The 16,281-nt window shown below is 38.3% G+C and overlaps 1 long non-coding RNA gene across 1 annotated transcript; it reads right to left on the bottom strand.

Moving 5' to 3' along the window:
• Window positions 1-15,774: 15,774 nt before the first annotated feature.
• LOC116371474 (uncharacterized) lies at window positions 15,775-16,133 on the bottom strand. The gene is made up of 2 exons (XR_004208949.1): window positions 16,082-16,133; window positions 15,775-16,006 (listed from the first exon to the last, which is right to left on the bottom strand). It is a non-coding gene; the product is annotated as an uncharacterized LOC116371474 (long non-coding RNA).
• Between the last annotated feature and the right edge of the window lie 148 nt (window positions 16,134-16,281).

Below are 16,281 nucleotides of genomic sequence, written 5' to 3'. Positions count from 1 at the left end.
TTGTAGTTTTGGTCACAGCTAAGACCTTGTATGTCAGGAGACTCGACCATAAGTTGAAACCGCTAGGGACAATAGACATTGTAGTGTCTTGGTCACGCTAAGACCTTGTATGTCAGGAGCCTCGACCATTAGGTTGAACCGCTAGGACAATAGACATTGGGTTCTTGGTCACAGCTAAGACTTGTATGTCAGGAGCCTCGACCATTAAGGTTGAACCGCTAGGACAATAGACATTGTAGTTCTTGTCACCGCTAAGACCTTGTATGTCAGGAGCCTCGACCATTAAGGTTGAACCGCTAGGACAGGACATTGTAGTTCTGGTCAAAAGCAATACAGTACTTGTATGGTCAGGAGCCTCGACCATTAAGGTTGAACCGCTAGGACAATAGACATTGTAGTTCTTGGTCACAGCTAAGACCTTGTATGTCAGGAGCCTCGACCATTAAGGTTGAACCGCTAGGACAATAGACATTGTAGTTCTTGGTCACAGCTAAGACCTTGTATGTCAGGAGCCTCGACCATTAAGGTTGAACCGCTAGGACAATAGACATTGTAGTTCTTGGTCACAGCTAAGACCTTGTATGTCAGGAGCCTCGACCATTAAGGTTGAACCGCTAGGACAATAGACATTGTAGTTCTTGGTCACAGCTAAGACCTTGTATGTAGCAACAAGAACTAGTATTAAGATTATTTTCATGGTTGTCCCCATGTTCTCTTTTTGTAATTAGTCAGACCTCTGTCAAGGTTAATGTAGAGGGAGTTGTTAAAGCTCATATATACCCTGTTTGTGGAAATCCCCTAAGTATGCCTAACACCTTTCCTGAGACTTGGTTGGATGATTCCTCCTTTTCTGGATGTTTCTGCTTAGATATGTGTAAAACCTGTTTGGGATAGGGGGCAGCATTTTCATGTTCGGATGAAAACGTGCCCGCTACTCAGGCCCAGAAGCTAGGATATGCATGTAATTAGTAGATTTGGATAGAAAACTCTAAAGTTTCCAAAACTGTTAAACTAATGTCTGTGAGTATACCAGAACTGCTATGGCAGGTGAAAGTCCTGCGGAAATTCTATCCAGGAAGTTACAACTTAATTGTGAACGGATGTTTTTTTCCATTGAACGCCTATCCACCATACAAAGACTTAGGACCCCAGTTCACTGTCTCTATCGCCTTCTTCTACATGTGACCAGTCTCTTGAGGCATTGTTTCAGGCTTTTACTCTGAACAGGAGGGAGATAAAGCACTTTCAATAAGTGGACAGTGGACATTTCCAGACATGTGCCCAGCGCGTGATCGGGAGCGCGCCTTTCTTGTTTCTCCTTTTCTATTGACGAAGCTTTTGTCCGGTTGAAATATTATTGATTATTTATGACAAAAACAACATGAGGGTTGATTTTAGACATCGTTTGACATACTTTTTTAACTTAGTCTGGATGTTGAGAGCGCATTGTGCCTTTGGATTACTGAACTAAATGCACCAACAAAACTGAGGTTTTTGACATAAAGAGGGACAATATTGAACAAAACGCACATTTATTCTGTAACATGGAGTCCTGTGAGTGCCATCTGATGAAGATCATCAAAGGTTAGTGAATAACCTCTTGAAACTAGGGGGCACTATTTTCATTTTTGGAAAAATAACATTCCCAAAGTAAACAGGCTATTTTGTCAGGACAAGATGCTAGAATATGCATAGGATAGAAAACACTCTAAAGTTTCCAAAACTGTAAAAATATTGTCTGTGAGTATAACAGAACTGATATTGCAGGATATTGCAGGCGAAAGCCTGAGAAAAATCCAATCAGGAAGGGACTCTTATTTAGAAAGCTCTGCGTTCCTATTCGTCTCTATTGAGCAGTGAATGGGATATCAACCAGATTCCTTTTTCTATGGCTTCCCTAATGTGTCTCGTGTCACAATACATCGTTTCAGGCTTTTATTATGAAAAATGAGCCAGAACGACAACATTGCGTCAGTGGTCAGCTGGAGGCTCTCTGAGTGATTTGTGCGTAATACTAAGAAGCCACCTGTCCCGGTTGATATATTATCGAATAGATATTTGAAAAACACCTTGAGGATTGATTATAAAAAAACATTTTTCAGCGTTGTCGTGACCACAGTTTCCGGTGGATTTCTCAACCAAACGTGAAGTACAAACGGAGGTATTTCGGCTATAAAAATCATCTTTATGGGACAAAATGAACATTTGCTGTCTAACTGGGAGTCTCGTGAGTGAAAACATCCAAAGCTCATCAAAGGTAAACGATTTAATTTGATTGCTTTTCTGATTTTCGTGACCAAGCTGCCTGCTGCTAGCTAGGCATAATGCTATGCTAGGCTATCGATAAACTTACACAAATGCTTGTCTTGCTTCGGCTGTAAAGCATCATTTCAAAATCTGAGATGACAGGGTGATTAACAAAAGGCTAATCTGTGTTTCAATATATTTCACTTGTGATTTCATGAATAGTAATATTTTTTGTCCTTTGCGTTATGCTAATTAGTTACAGTTGATGACAATTCTCCCGGATCCGGGAGAGGGAGTTCCAAAAGGATAGGGGGCAGCATTTTCACTTTTGGATAAATAGCGTGCACAATTTCAACTTCCTGCTACTCATGCCAGGAAAATATTATATGCATATGATTATTAGGTGTGGATAGAAAACTCTGAAGTTTCTAAAACTGGTTCAATCATGTCTGTGACTATAACAGAATTTATGTAGCAGACAAAACTGTTCCGAATTTTTATATTTTTTTGCCTCTGACCGTTCCCTCAGTTGTCTTTGCCAAGGGATATTTGATAGTGACCATTTTACAGTTCCTACGACTTCCACAGGATGTCACCAGTCTTTGGAATTGGGTTGAAGTTAATCATTGGTGCAACAAAGAAGAAGCACATCCTGGAACAACATGACACTGTTGTGAGTTACGCAAGAGTGAAAAAGGTGAATGTTTTGTTTACTTGCTCTATTGAATACAGATTGCCCCGTCTACAATTTGATCGATTATTAACGTTTAAAAATACCTAAAGTTGTATTACAAAAGTAGTTTGAAATATTTTGGCAAAGTTTATAGGCAACTTTTGAAATGTTTTGTGATGACGTTGTGTTTTGGCAAGCTGTTTTTTCCGGATCAAACCAGCTTTATAAATGGACATTTTGGGTATACATGGACGGAATAAATCGAAAAAAAGGACCAATTGTGATGTTTATGGGACACATTGGAGTGCCAACAAAGAAGCTCGTCAAAGGTAATGCATGTTTTATATTTTATTTCAGCGTTTTGTTTAGCGCCTGCTACGCTAGTTCTTTTGTTTACAACTGGTTCAGGTGGGTGCATGCTATCAGATAATAGCTTCTCATGCTTTCTTCAAAAAGCATTTTTAAAATCTGACATGTTGGCTGGATTCACAACGAGTGTAGCTTTAATTGAGTATCCTGCATGTGTGATTTAATGAAAGTTTGAGTTTTGTAGCGTTTTATTTGAATTCGGCGCTCTGCAATCCCCGGGGAAATTGGCCACTTGAGACACTATCCCCAAGAGTATCTTCAGAATATGGCCATTTTGACATGAATTTAAAAATGCCTCAGATAGGACCAAAAAAGTGTCTGGAGCTATCCGTCAGGGTAAGAGTGACAACAGGTCCACATGTCAAAATGGGGGAAATATTAGCAAATGGCTCAATGGTTATTCATGAGAATCGTGTTGTTGTAATGTTGAGTGTATCATGGGATCTCATCTGAAATCTGTGGCTTGACTACAAACCTGTAACCTATGCTACTGTGGCCTATAGAGCTAGAAGGCTGGATATTATTCGACCATGCTGGTAATTTATGAACATTTGAACATCTTGGCCATGTTCTGTTATAATCTCCACCCGGCGCAGCCAGAAGAGGACTGGCCACCCCACATAGCCTGGTTCCTCTCTAGGTTTCTTCCTAGGTTTTGGCCTTTCTAGGGAGTTTTTCCTAGCCACCGTGCTCCTACACCTGCATTGCTTGCTGTTTGGGGTTTTAGGCTGGGTTTCTGTACAGCACTTTGAGATATCAGCTGATGGGCTATATAAATACATTTGATTTGATTTTGATAAAGTCAAATTTCCAAAGTAAGGCATTTATGAAAAATATTTCTCTATTACAAATACAATAACTTTTGCATGTGTCAATTACCTTTGTTTCTGCCCAGTTTCAAACCAGGGACCTTTAGCATTTTAAGTGAATGTGCAAACCACGACACTACAGAAACTGCTGCCAGAACTATCAGCAAGTAGTGAACTGAATTTTACAGATATTTATTGCATAAAGTCAAATTTCCAAATATGTCATTTATGAAAAATATTTCTCTATTACAAATATGATAACTTTTGCATGTGTCAATTACCTTTGTTTCTGCCCAGTTTCAAACCAGGGACCTTTAGCATTTTAAGTGAACGTGCAAACCACGACACTACAGAAACTGCTGCTTGAATTGTAATCAATGAGTAAACAAAATGTTACAAATATTCATTGCATAAAGTCAAATTTCCCAAGTAAGGCATTTATGAAAAAATTATTCTCTTTTACAAATACATGAATTATTCCATGTATACATTTTCACTGTTTCCACCCGGTTTCGAACCAGGGACCACGTGTGGTTGCATAAAGTCAAATTTCCCAAGTAAGGCATTTATGACAAAAATATTTCTCTATTACAAATACAATAACTTTTGCATGTGTCAATTACCTTTGTTTCTGCCCAGTTTCAAACCAGGGACCTTTAGCATTTGATGTGAAATTGCAAACCACGACACTACAGAAACTGCTGCTTGAATTGTAATCAATGAGTAAACAACATTTTACAGATATTCATTGCATAAAGTCAAATTTCCAAAGTAAGGCATTTAATGAAAAATAATTGTGCATGTCATGCACCTTTGTAAAATCCAGTTGAAAAATAAATGACTTAAGGTAATGTAAAGGACACCTAGTTAATATGAGTAGTGAATAACTCGTGTTTTTAATATTCTGCAAAAAACAGCTAGTTGATGAGATGCTGAAAGAGAATTGCAAGAATCGCGCAATTTCACAGGCGGGCCACAAACAGGCAAATAACAAAAAGCATCTCGGAACACACAACTCGTCAGTCGTTGTCAGTGGATTGTATTGGCGGGAAGAACAAAAATATCGTCTGCAGGGTAATCGAAGTCGCCGCATCTAATGTCAAGCCACAGATCACAGGTGAGAAATGGTGGTAATGCAACAGCTGTTAATCAGACTCACTTTTACTTTATATAGTGCACCAAGAGATATTTTCTCGCTTACGACCACCCCGGCCTGAGTGAGCACTTCCTGTTTGGAAAGTTTGACAGGTGTTTGTTAATTAAGTCGTGAGTGAGTGAGTGTTTGCTTGAAAGCTTTTTTGGTTATTTTCATCGTTTTTTGGAGTATAATTTAGATTTTTGCATTTGAACAAGTTTAAGTTTGGTTCGTTTTTTCCTCCTTTGCAGTTTTGCTGCTTGGGGGAGAGTGTTTTGGGTTTAATTTTTTTACAATGACGGACAACATGGCAATGGCTAATGGAATGGACAAGGACAAAGAAAATGCTCAATGGAAGAAACATGGAGATGAAGGTGAGATGAAATATGGTAAAGAATTTACGGTGGCAGTGGAGTTGATGGGAGAAGAAAGTCACAACGATGGAATTACTACGTGCGATTAAAGAGGTGTGTGGAGAGGTGGTGGGATGTAGAGTAAAAGGAGAAAGAAAGTACGAGGTCACGATGAGAAATGGAAAAGGAAAAGAGCGCTTAATGGATGGCTTTATGATTAAAGAAACAAGAATTATGGCAAGAGACATGGTTTCCAATGAACTTATAGTCTCTTTCATGAATTTGCCTGAGTATATGGAAGACAACACTATATTGGCCAAGCTAGGTAGCTGGGGTGTATCAGCAGTCTCTGAAATCAGGAGGAGAGGGACGGAGGGACGGAGATAGCAGATGGCACGAGATACTGCAAAGTGAAATTTACTGACACTGTGAAATCATTGCCGTGCTCTACAAAGTTTGACACACTTGAAGGAGGAGAGTACTTTAGAGTTATTCATGATAATCAGGTCAGAGTTTGTAGGCTTTGTATTCACCCTGGTCATATTTTGAAGGACTGCCCTGAATTCAAATGTTATAAGTGTGGGAAGCAAGGGCATTATGCAAGAGAATGTGTAGGTGGAAAGGAAAGGGGATTTTGCGAAGGATGTCGAACTCCACGAGTGCAACTGTGGAGAGGTTGTGAATGAGGAGAGGAGCCAGGATCTTTTTGTGGAGGCTGATGTATCACCGAGACCAGAAGAAGATGATGAAGGAGAGGACGTGGTGGAGAGACAGAGAACGCAAGAAGGGAGAAGATCAACAGAAGACGAATGAAATAGGGAGCAGTATGGACTCAGAAATAAAAAGAGGGAGTTTTCAGGAGGAGGGGGGGGGGAGTGGGCTGGGTGGAGGAACTGGGGACTCACAGGTTTTGGATAGGACCTCGGGCTATGTGGGTGCCTCGGAAAAAGGTGAAGTGGAGGGGAGTGGGATGCTGACAATAATAAAGGAGACACAAATGGATACAGGAAGCACAACAGGCACTGGAAAGAAGAGTTTAAGTTTCTTGGAAGAGATGGATTTAGAATCAATTTCAGATTCAGATGACATGGAACAGATTGACAGAAAATGGGGAGGCTACAGGAAGAGGAAAGCGGCGGCGGCGGTGAAAAAGGACAGAAAAGGAAGAAAACATGACAACAGATAGAGGTAAATGAGAAAATATTTATTATTTTTACTATTTATTGGAATGGTTAATTTTATGTCAATAAATGCGAACGGTTTAAGAACAATGGAAAAATTTCAAAGAATAGTCAAAATGAAGAATTCTGATATTTTATGCCTTCAAGAAACACATTGGGACAATGTATGTATTTTAGAAGTTAAAAAAATATGGAGAGATTTTATTTTTGTTATGAGTATGGTTTTTAGAATTATAAATATTTACGCGCCTAATACTGAAATAGAGCGCTAAGATTTATTTTTAGAATTAGGGAAATGGTGTGAGGGGAATTGTATTGTAGTTGGGGATTTTAATGTTAAAATGGATAGACTGGATATGACAAGAGGAGCTATTTTTAGAAGTGATGTATCTAGGGGGGTTTTAAAGAAGATGTTAGAAAAAGGAATAATTGATATGTGGAGAGAGGAAAATCCAGACAAAAGAGAATTTTCTAGAAGGCAGGTGGTTTTAGGGGATTTGAAACAAACAAGGATAGATCTGGTTTTAGTAAAAGAAGGTTTTAAGGAATTTTATGAAAGATAATTAGGTATGTTTTTACAACTTTTAGTGATCATGCAGGTTTAACATGTTCAGTGGGTTTAGATAAGGAAAGAACAGGGGGTGGAATATGGTGTATGAATGCAGGGTATTTAGAAGATGAGGAATATGGGAAACAAATTAAATCTTTGATAGCATGTGAAATGGAGGATAAGCAGAAAGAGAATGATGTGTTTATGGTGGGACAAGGTTAAGGAAAAAATAAAAGGTTTTAGTATAAGATATGCAAGGAAAAAGAGGGGAAAGATGAAAAGAAAATGAGTTGAGAGCTAGATTGGAAGATGAAATGGGGAAGTGTGACAGTGAACCTAATTATAATATAGAAACGTTTTTAGATTTAAAAGCAAAACTGAGTAAATATGAAATAGATAAGTGTAAGGGTGCACCCATTTTATTGGAAGCTTATCAATATTAGTTATAGTTTAATATAGTTTCTCGCTTACGGCCATACCAGCCTGAATACGCATTTCCTGATTGGAGAAGTGACGACAGGTGCGAGTGTCTGAGCTGTGAGTGAGTGTTTGCTGGAGAGTGTTTGCTCAAGAGCTATTTTTGTTAAATTAATTAATTAGTTTTTGCAATATAATTTATTATTTTCTTTAGTTGAATAGTTTAAAGTTTGGTTAGTCTTCCCCCTTGCAGTTTTTCTGCTTGGGGGAGAGGTTTTTTGGATTTATTTTTTTACTATGACGGACAACATGGAAAAGACAAACGGAATGGACAAAGACAACGAAAAGGCGCAACGGAAGAAAAATGAAGATAACGAAGGAATGAAATATGGAAAAGAATACACGGTGGCAATTAAGTTGGAAGGAGAAGACAAAGTGACGACAATGGAACTACTAAGAGCAATTAAGGAGGTGTGTGGAGAGGTGGTGGGATGCCGAATGAAAGGAGAAAAGAAGTATGAAATTACGATGAGAAATGAAAGAGGAAAAGAACGGTTAATGGATGGATTGCGAATAAAGGACACAAAGATTCTGGCGAGAGATATTAATGTGAAGGAATTGGTGGTGTCTTTTATGAATCTCCCAGTATACGTAGAAGATGGTGTGATACTGAGCAAGCTGAGTAGCTGGGGAGTGACGGCCATCTCGGAGATAAGGAGGAGAGTTTGGCCAGGAACGGAGGTGGTTGACGGGACACGTTTCTGCAAGGTCAAGTTCACAGAAAAAGTGACATCATTACCTTATTCTACTAGAATTGAGACGTTGGAGGGAGCAGAATATTTCAGGGTCATTCATGACAAACAGGTCAGAGTGTGTCGTATGTGTATTCAATCCGGGCACATAGTTAAAGACTGCCCGGAATTTCAGTGTTTTAAGTGTGGCAATCAAGGACACTATGCGAGAGAATGTGATGGAGAGAAGGAAAGGAATTTTTGTGGTGGATGCAGAAAGAGATTGGCGGAGTGCAAATGTGGAGAGGTTGGGGCTGAAGAGGGGAGTCAAACAATATTCGAGGAAGCAGTGGTATTGTCGCAAGAAGGAGAAGAAGATGGAGCAGAGGACGTGGTGGAAGGTGGAGAGACGGAGGAAGGAAGAAGGACCAGAAGATACATGAAATTGGGAGCAGTATGGACTCAGAAATAAGAAGAGGGAGTTTTCAGGAGGAGGGGGGGAGTGGACTGGGGGGAAGCACGGGGGGATCACAGGTTTTGGGGGAAAGCACAGCACTAACAAGTAGCTTGGGGGGTGAAGAAATGGAGGGGGTTATGGAGTTGATGACAATACCAGAGACGGCGATGAGCACGGGGAGCACAACGACTATACCAGAAGTGGAGACGAATACGGGGAGCACAACGGAGGTGGATGCCAAGAGTGGGAGTTGGCTGGATAGCATGGACTTGGAGGAGATATCGGACACGGATGATGGGCAAAAGATGGAAAGAACGAGGGAAGGATACAGGAAGAGGAAAGCGGTGGGAAGAGGGGGAGAGAAAGGGTGGAAGAAGAAAGAAACTGGATAACAGGTAGAGGATAATGAAATTATATTTAATTATTTTATTATTTATTAGAATGGTCAATATAATGTCAATAAATGCAAATGGTTTGAGAACAATGGGAAAATTTAATAGAATAGTCCAAATGAAGAATTCAGATATTTTATGTATTCAAGAAACACACTGGGATAATGTTTGTGTTTTAGAAGTAAAAAAAATATGGAGGGATTTTATTTATGTAAATAATGGCAGAGGGAATTCAAGTGGGGTTGCAATTTTATTAAGGAAGGATGTAGTAGAAAATGTGAAGAAGATATATAATGATAATAATGGGAGGATTTTAATTTTGGATTTTGAATATATGAATAGGGTTTTTAGGATTATAAATATTTATGCGCCGAATAATGAGATAGAGCGAAGGAATTTATTTTTAGAATTAGGGAAATGGTGTAAGGGTAATTGTATTTTAGTTGGGGATTTTAATGTTAAAATGAATAGATTAGATATGTCAAGGGGAGCTATTTTTAGAAGTGACGTATCGAGGGGGGGTTTTAAGGAAGATTATGTGTGAAAACAGTCTGATTGATATATGGAGAGACGAGAACCCGAATAAGAGAGGTTTTTCTAGAAGGCAGGTGGTTTTAGGGGAGTTGAAACAGACACGGATAGATCTGGTTTTAGTAAATGAAGGGTTAAGGAATTTTATGAAGGATATTAATTATATTTTTACAACTTTTAGTGATCATGCTGGGTTAACATTTTCGGTGGGGTTAGATAAGGAAGGGAAAGGGGGAGGAATATGGTGCATGAATGCAGGGTATCTAGGTGATGAAGAATATGGAATACAGCTTAAATCTTTGATAGAACATGAAATGAAGGATAAGCAAAAAGGGAATGATAAGTGTCAGTGGTGGGAAAATGTAAAGAAAAAAATAAAAGGTTTTAGTATTAGATATGCAAGGAAGAAGAGGAGTAGGATGACAAGAGAAGAACATTTTTAAGAGAAGAATTGAATGAAGAAATGAGGAAATGTGATATTGATCCTATTTATAATATTGAAAGGTTTTTAGATTTAAAGGCACAATTGAGCAAATGTGAAATAGATAAGTGTAAGGGGGCATCTATTAGAAGTAGGGCAAAGTATGTGCTAGAAGGGGAGAAATGTACGTCTTTTTTTCTTGGTTTAGAGAAAACTAAACAGACGAAATCATATATTAGTGAGATAGAAAATGTAAAGGGTGAAGTGGTAAATGATTATGTTGAGATATTAGAAACCGTACAGAATTTTTATAAGGATTTATTTAAGAAAGGGGAGGTGGATGAGGGGTGTGTAAAGGAGATTTTAGGTAGTGTGGATGTGCAAATTGGTGTTGAGGATAAGCAAAGATGTGATAGGAAGATAACAGTGGATGAAGTGAAAGATGCAATTAAGGGTTTAAAAATAAATAAAAGTCCTGGAGTAGATGGACTAATTGCAGAGTTTTATAAAATGTATGAAAGTTTTTTAGCACCGATTTTAATGGAAGTGTATCAATATATGGAAGATAATAATACTGTTTCAGACTCCATGGTGACAGGGCTGATAACGATTTTATATAAAAATAAGGGGAGCAAATTAAAATTGGAGAATTATAGGCCAATTAGTTTATTAAACTCAGATTATAAGATTTTAGCTAAGATATTGGCAAATAGGATGAAGATGGTTTTAAATGATATTATAGCACCTACACAAAATTATAGTGTGCCTGGAAGAGACATAGCTGATACTATTATCACACTTAAAAATGTGATAAATAAAATGAATAGCGATAAGAGAGGGGGAATTGTTTTAAGTATAGATTTTAATAAAGCTTTTGACAGGGTGGAACATGATTTTATGTTTAGGGTACTGGAAAAATATGGGTTTGGAAACAGAATAATAGGATGGATAAAATTATTATATAGAAAGGCAAAAAGTAGAGTAAAATGTAATGGGGTTTTAACAGATTATTTTATTCTTGAGAGATCGGTGAGACAGGGGTGCCCTTTATCAGCTTTATTGTATGTTTTATCGGTAGAACCCTTAGCGGCATACCTTAAAAAAGATAATTTTATAAATTGTGTAGAGACTCCGCAAGGAGGTTTTAGTTTAATTCATCAATATGCAGACGATACCACAATAACAGTTAGAGATGAGGGAAGTGTTAAAAGGGTGATGGAGTGTTTTAAAGTATATGAGCAAGCCTCAGGAGCAAAAGTGAATATGGAGAAGTCAGTAATAATGTATGTTGGGAAGATTAATGAGGGGATTTTTCCTTTTAAAAGGGTAAATGATTATTTTAAGGTGTGTTTCTAGGGGTGAAGGAACAGGAAGCTAGGGATTTGACATGGAGTGGTGTAATAAATAAAGTTAGAAAGGTGGTAAATATGTGGAGGGGAAGGTCTTTGAAATTAAAAGGGAAAGTAATTGTAAATTCCTTGCTGATGTCAATTTTTATTCATGTCATGAATGTTTTAGACGTACCAGAATGGGTTTTATCGGAAATAAATACGATTTTAGTTTTTTTTTTTTATGGGATGGGAAAGTTGCGAAAATTTCTTTTAAAACTTTGATTGCAGGTTATGAGGAGGGGGGTTTGAAGTTGGTGGATTTAAATGTGAGGAAAAAAGCAATTAGAGTCAAAATGGTACGTAAATATTTATATGGTGAATTAGATTATGGATGGAAAAGATTTTTTAAGGAGTATTTGCAGGAGGCTGGGAGGATGGGGGACAATGGTTTATTGATGTGTATGAAAAAGGAAATGTTGGGTAATATACCTTTGTTTTATAGAGAAGTGTTTGAGGCTTGGGGGGAGTTTTTACTAAATATTTATTATGAGTGTACCATTTTAGGCAATATTTTAAAATCTGCCAATTTTTTTAAATCCCAAGATACAGTATAATAATATGTTTTGTAAATATTTTATGAGGGCTTGGATGAGACAGATTGGGGACATTTTATATGAGGTCATTCCGGGGTTCCTTCCATGTGAGGCAATATTTGATAATGTGGATGAAGAAAACTATGAAATAAGTAGAACTACTGTGGAGAACATGTATAAGAGAATATTAGGATGTCTTCCTGGGGAGTGGGGTGTGTTAATAAATAAAGAGGTGGCTACAAGAGCTAAGGGTTTACCGGTTTTATATTATGAAAGTAATGGGAAGAAGTATGATTTGTCAGGTTTGAAAGTTAAAAAGGTTTATGAAAAATGTATTTTAAGAGAGATAAAAACTCCTGCTTCGGAAAAAGATAGATGTGAAATCAATATGGAAGAATGTAAATGTAAAATATAATTCTATAGAATGTGAAGACAATGATTTTAAATTGAAACATAATAGGATATTTACGAATGTGGTTTTACATCAAATAAATAGAGATGTTAAAAGAGAATGTGATATTTGTGGTACGGGGGTGGAAAATTTTATGCACTCTTTTGTTGAATGTAGTAGATTAGAGTTTCATAAGTTTTTAAAGGGGATTTTAGTACAACATTGGGGAGAAGAGATTGTTGCTGGGGTTGAGTGGAAGAGGTTGTTTCTTTTTGGTTTAACTGGGAAAAGCAAAGTTTTTAATTTCAATTTGATGAATTTTGTTCTTAGCCATGCCAGATACGCTGTAAGACTAAGAAGGAATTTGGGACATTATGAAGGAAAAATTGTGAGTGTGGAGGTTTTATTTAGAAGTATTTTAGAGAAAGATATAGAAGTAATATATAAATATGGTGGATGTAATTTTGAAAAATTGTTTGTGGGGGAGCACTTATTGAAATTGAGTCGAATGGAAAACTTGGTTTTAATTATTAAATGGTTTTGGTGGATGATTGGGGTTTTAATAGGTTTTCTTTTCTTTTTTGATTTTGTAAAAGGGTGAATTGTTCATCCTTAATTATTATTGACTGAATGTTGTAAATATTGTGTTTTTTCATAATAAAAAATAATAAAAAGTATGCCTGATCTTGGAAGCTAAGCAGGGTCGGGCCTGGTTAGTACTTGGATGGAAGACCGCCTGGGAATACCAGGTGCTGTAGGCGTTTTGCTCCAGCAGAGGGGTCTCTTGTCATGCGTGGAGCAACTGCCTTTTATCACCCTAATGTTATCTTTTTATTGGACTAAATGCAGTTTGTTAGTGCTTCCCTGCCCTGATCATATCAAATAATGGACAGTGCGTTTCCCTCAATCTAGGCAGTGCATTCAGCATTTCTTTTTAGGCTAGGAGACTGTCAATGTCTGTAGTCCATTAGGGCCCTGTAAAATCCCTTCAATGTTTCTCCATTTACATTTCCCCGTTGTGTCACGCCTTGGTGTAAGTATTTTGTGTTTATCTTCATGTATTGGGTCAGGCCAGGGTGTGGCATGAGGTTTTGTATTGTGGTGTGTTTTGTCTTGGGGTTTTGGTGTGTAGGTATTGGGATTGTAGCTAGTGGGGTTATCTAGCAAGGTCTATGGCTCTCTGGAGTGGTTCTCAATCAGAGGCAGGTGTTTATCGTTGTCTCTGATTGGGAACCATATTTAGGCAGCCATATTCTTTGAGTTTGTCGTGGGTGATTGTCCTCAGTTTGCACCAGTATAGGCTATTTCGGTTTTCGTTACGGTCTTTGTTTTGTGTTTATTCGTGTTGTACGTAGTTCATTAAACATGGATCGAAATCTACACGCTGCAGTTTGGTCCGACTCTCCTTCACACCTAGAAAACCGTAACACGTTGACCGTTTGTCCCTGCATCTATAGGTTTTCGCTCTCTAAAATGTACACCTTTTTAATAGAAATATAACATGATTGGATGTTCTGTCCACGACAACGTTTAAAACCCTAGCAGGAAACCAATTAAGACATATCGATTTTGGGGTGTAGTTACCCTTTAACTAGGCATGTCAGATAAGAATGACGGCCTAGGAACTGCCTTGTTCAGGGGCAGATTTTTACCTTCTCGGCTCAGGGATTTGATCTTGCAACCTTCTGGTTACTAGTCCAACGCTCTACCCACCTGCCCGCCCAAGATTGAACTCGTATAATATTATAAATAAAATGCACTTCAATAAAGCGTTTCACATTCTCCACTGGTTGAAATACTATCCTGTGTCCTCAGATTAATGGAGTTAGATATGCATACGTTTTTTCCTGTATATATGAATTACAAATCAATCAATGTTTAGTCTATTATATAGTTACAATGTGTAATCATTGATATCCCAGGAGCAGTAAACACTGAAGTGTATAATTGTAATACATACAGACACCGCATCGTTTGATATGACTGAGTGTCTGTCATACCAGAACCACACCTTTATTTGCCAAGGAAGAGTACATGATCGGTGAATATATTCAATGTACAGGCTACAAGATGGGAATCTCATACGTGGTATTAACTAAAATACAGGTCTTGCATCCTTGGCACAATAAAGGTATATTCTACTCTAGGCTTCATTAATGCCACTGACTTCAGGGTCATTGATTGATATGAATATTAGTTCAGAACTACGTTTTAGGGTCCATACCCAGAGCGGCAACAGTTATTTTTAATCCGACTCAAGCAAGTAAATAGCTAGCCATGTTACTTTAGCTGCATTGCAAGGCAAGCTTACAATTGTGCAGTCAATGCTTTACAGGCCACTGTTTCACAAGACAACATCCTGGTTTGTTGGTTCTCAGGAGTCCCTGAAAGACAAATTACAAATTCATTCTCCTAACACTAGCTCGTCTGAACTTGCTAAATAGAGATTTTTGTAATTTAACAAAATATATATAGCCACGCCTCTACATTATCACATTCCTCTCAAATTGTACATTTGCTTGACTCGTTAAGACAACTTCCATCTGTTTTGTCAGCAATCTTCATTGAGCGCCACAAGGCAAGGGTGGCTCGTGTCAAAATTAGTCTTTGGTCATCCCAAAGCCTTGGGACCCAAATGCATAATGATTGCACAAACTCCCCTTGTGGTGGTCTGGAGCAATGAAACCGTCCCGCGGTGCAAGCTCGCAACTTTAAGGAGTGTCTTCAGTCCCCGCTGTTCCGTACGGTGTGTGTTGAAATCTTATCCTGATGCGGAATAGATTGCAACGTATTCATGGCTCTACCTTCGTAGTTCGGACTTGGGGAATGCATGGGTGTCTGAGCTGTGCGCGAGTTTAAAAACAGACAGCTCGGTACATTCAGCTTGTCAACACTTCTTACACAAACAAGTAGCGATGAAGTCATGCTCTTCCCATTTGAGCCATGAGAGATTGACATGCATATCATTGAAGAAGAAATGTCCATATTTGGATGGAAACCAAGCTAGTGAGAGGTATCAAGGAAAGTTGTAATTTCAGTAGAAAATTACCAACACTGCAGCCAACCACAGCCCTGCTGGTTTCACTTTGGCAAACCACCATCTGCTATAACATTGAGTCAGTTCATCCTACTGGACAATGGAAAGCTTTTGTTTCGTCACCCATTTGTCCTAGACGGGAAATAGTTGCGCAACACTTATCTCCCTCCGGTGGATGGTTCAGAGTTCCATGCTTACAAAAGGGTTGATTGATACATGTCAGATGACAAGCCTACGACATGGTGTTAAGGTAGCTCCAACGGTTAGGATTGTTTTATATAGAACACTTTATTTGACATGTTAGAACAATACATTACACCCAAAGAATGTATCCAGAAGAAAACATATACATGACGCTCCTCAAAGAAGTCTTTGACATGTCGTTGACCTGTTGAGAGAGAGAGCGAACCTATTAGTTCAGTTATGGTCTGCCAGGGTCTGAAAAGCATAAAACAAGACCTACCTCTTTTCAGGTTGTCCTGATTCACACATTGTCCACTACAGGGGCCGCCAGTGGGACTACTGGCATCACAGATGACCACATCACAATGGACAAAGACCTAGGAATCAAAGATTTGATGGTGTCAGTTTTTTTTTTAAAGGGATGATTGCCACACACAAAATTAAGAATAAAGATTGTTGGGTGAACTTTGTTACCTGGTC

Source organism: Oncorhynchus kisutch, unplaced genomic scaffold (assembly GCF_002021735.2).
Source record: "Oncorhynchus kisutch isolate 150728-3 unplaced genomic scaffold, Okis_V2 scaffold3292, whole genome shotgun sequence".
NCBI classification, from domain to species: domain Eukaryota; kingdom Metazoa; phylum Chordata; class Actinopteri; order Salmoniformes; family Salmonidae; genus Oncorhynchus; species Oncorhynchus kisutch.
The sequence above is the reverse complement of the archived record's forward strand: the minus strand, read 5'-3'. Positions and strand labels throughout refer to the sequence as shown.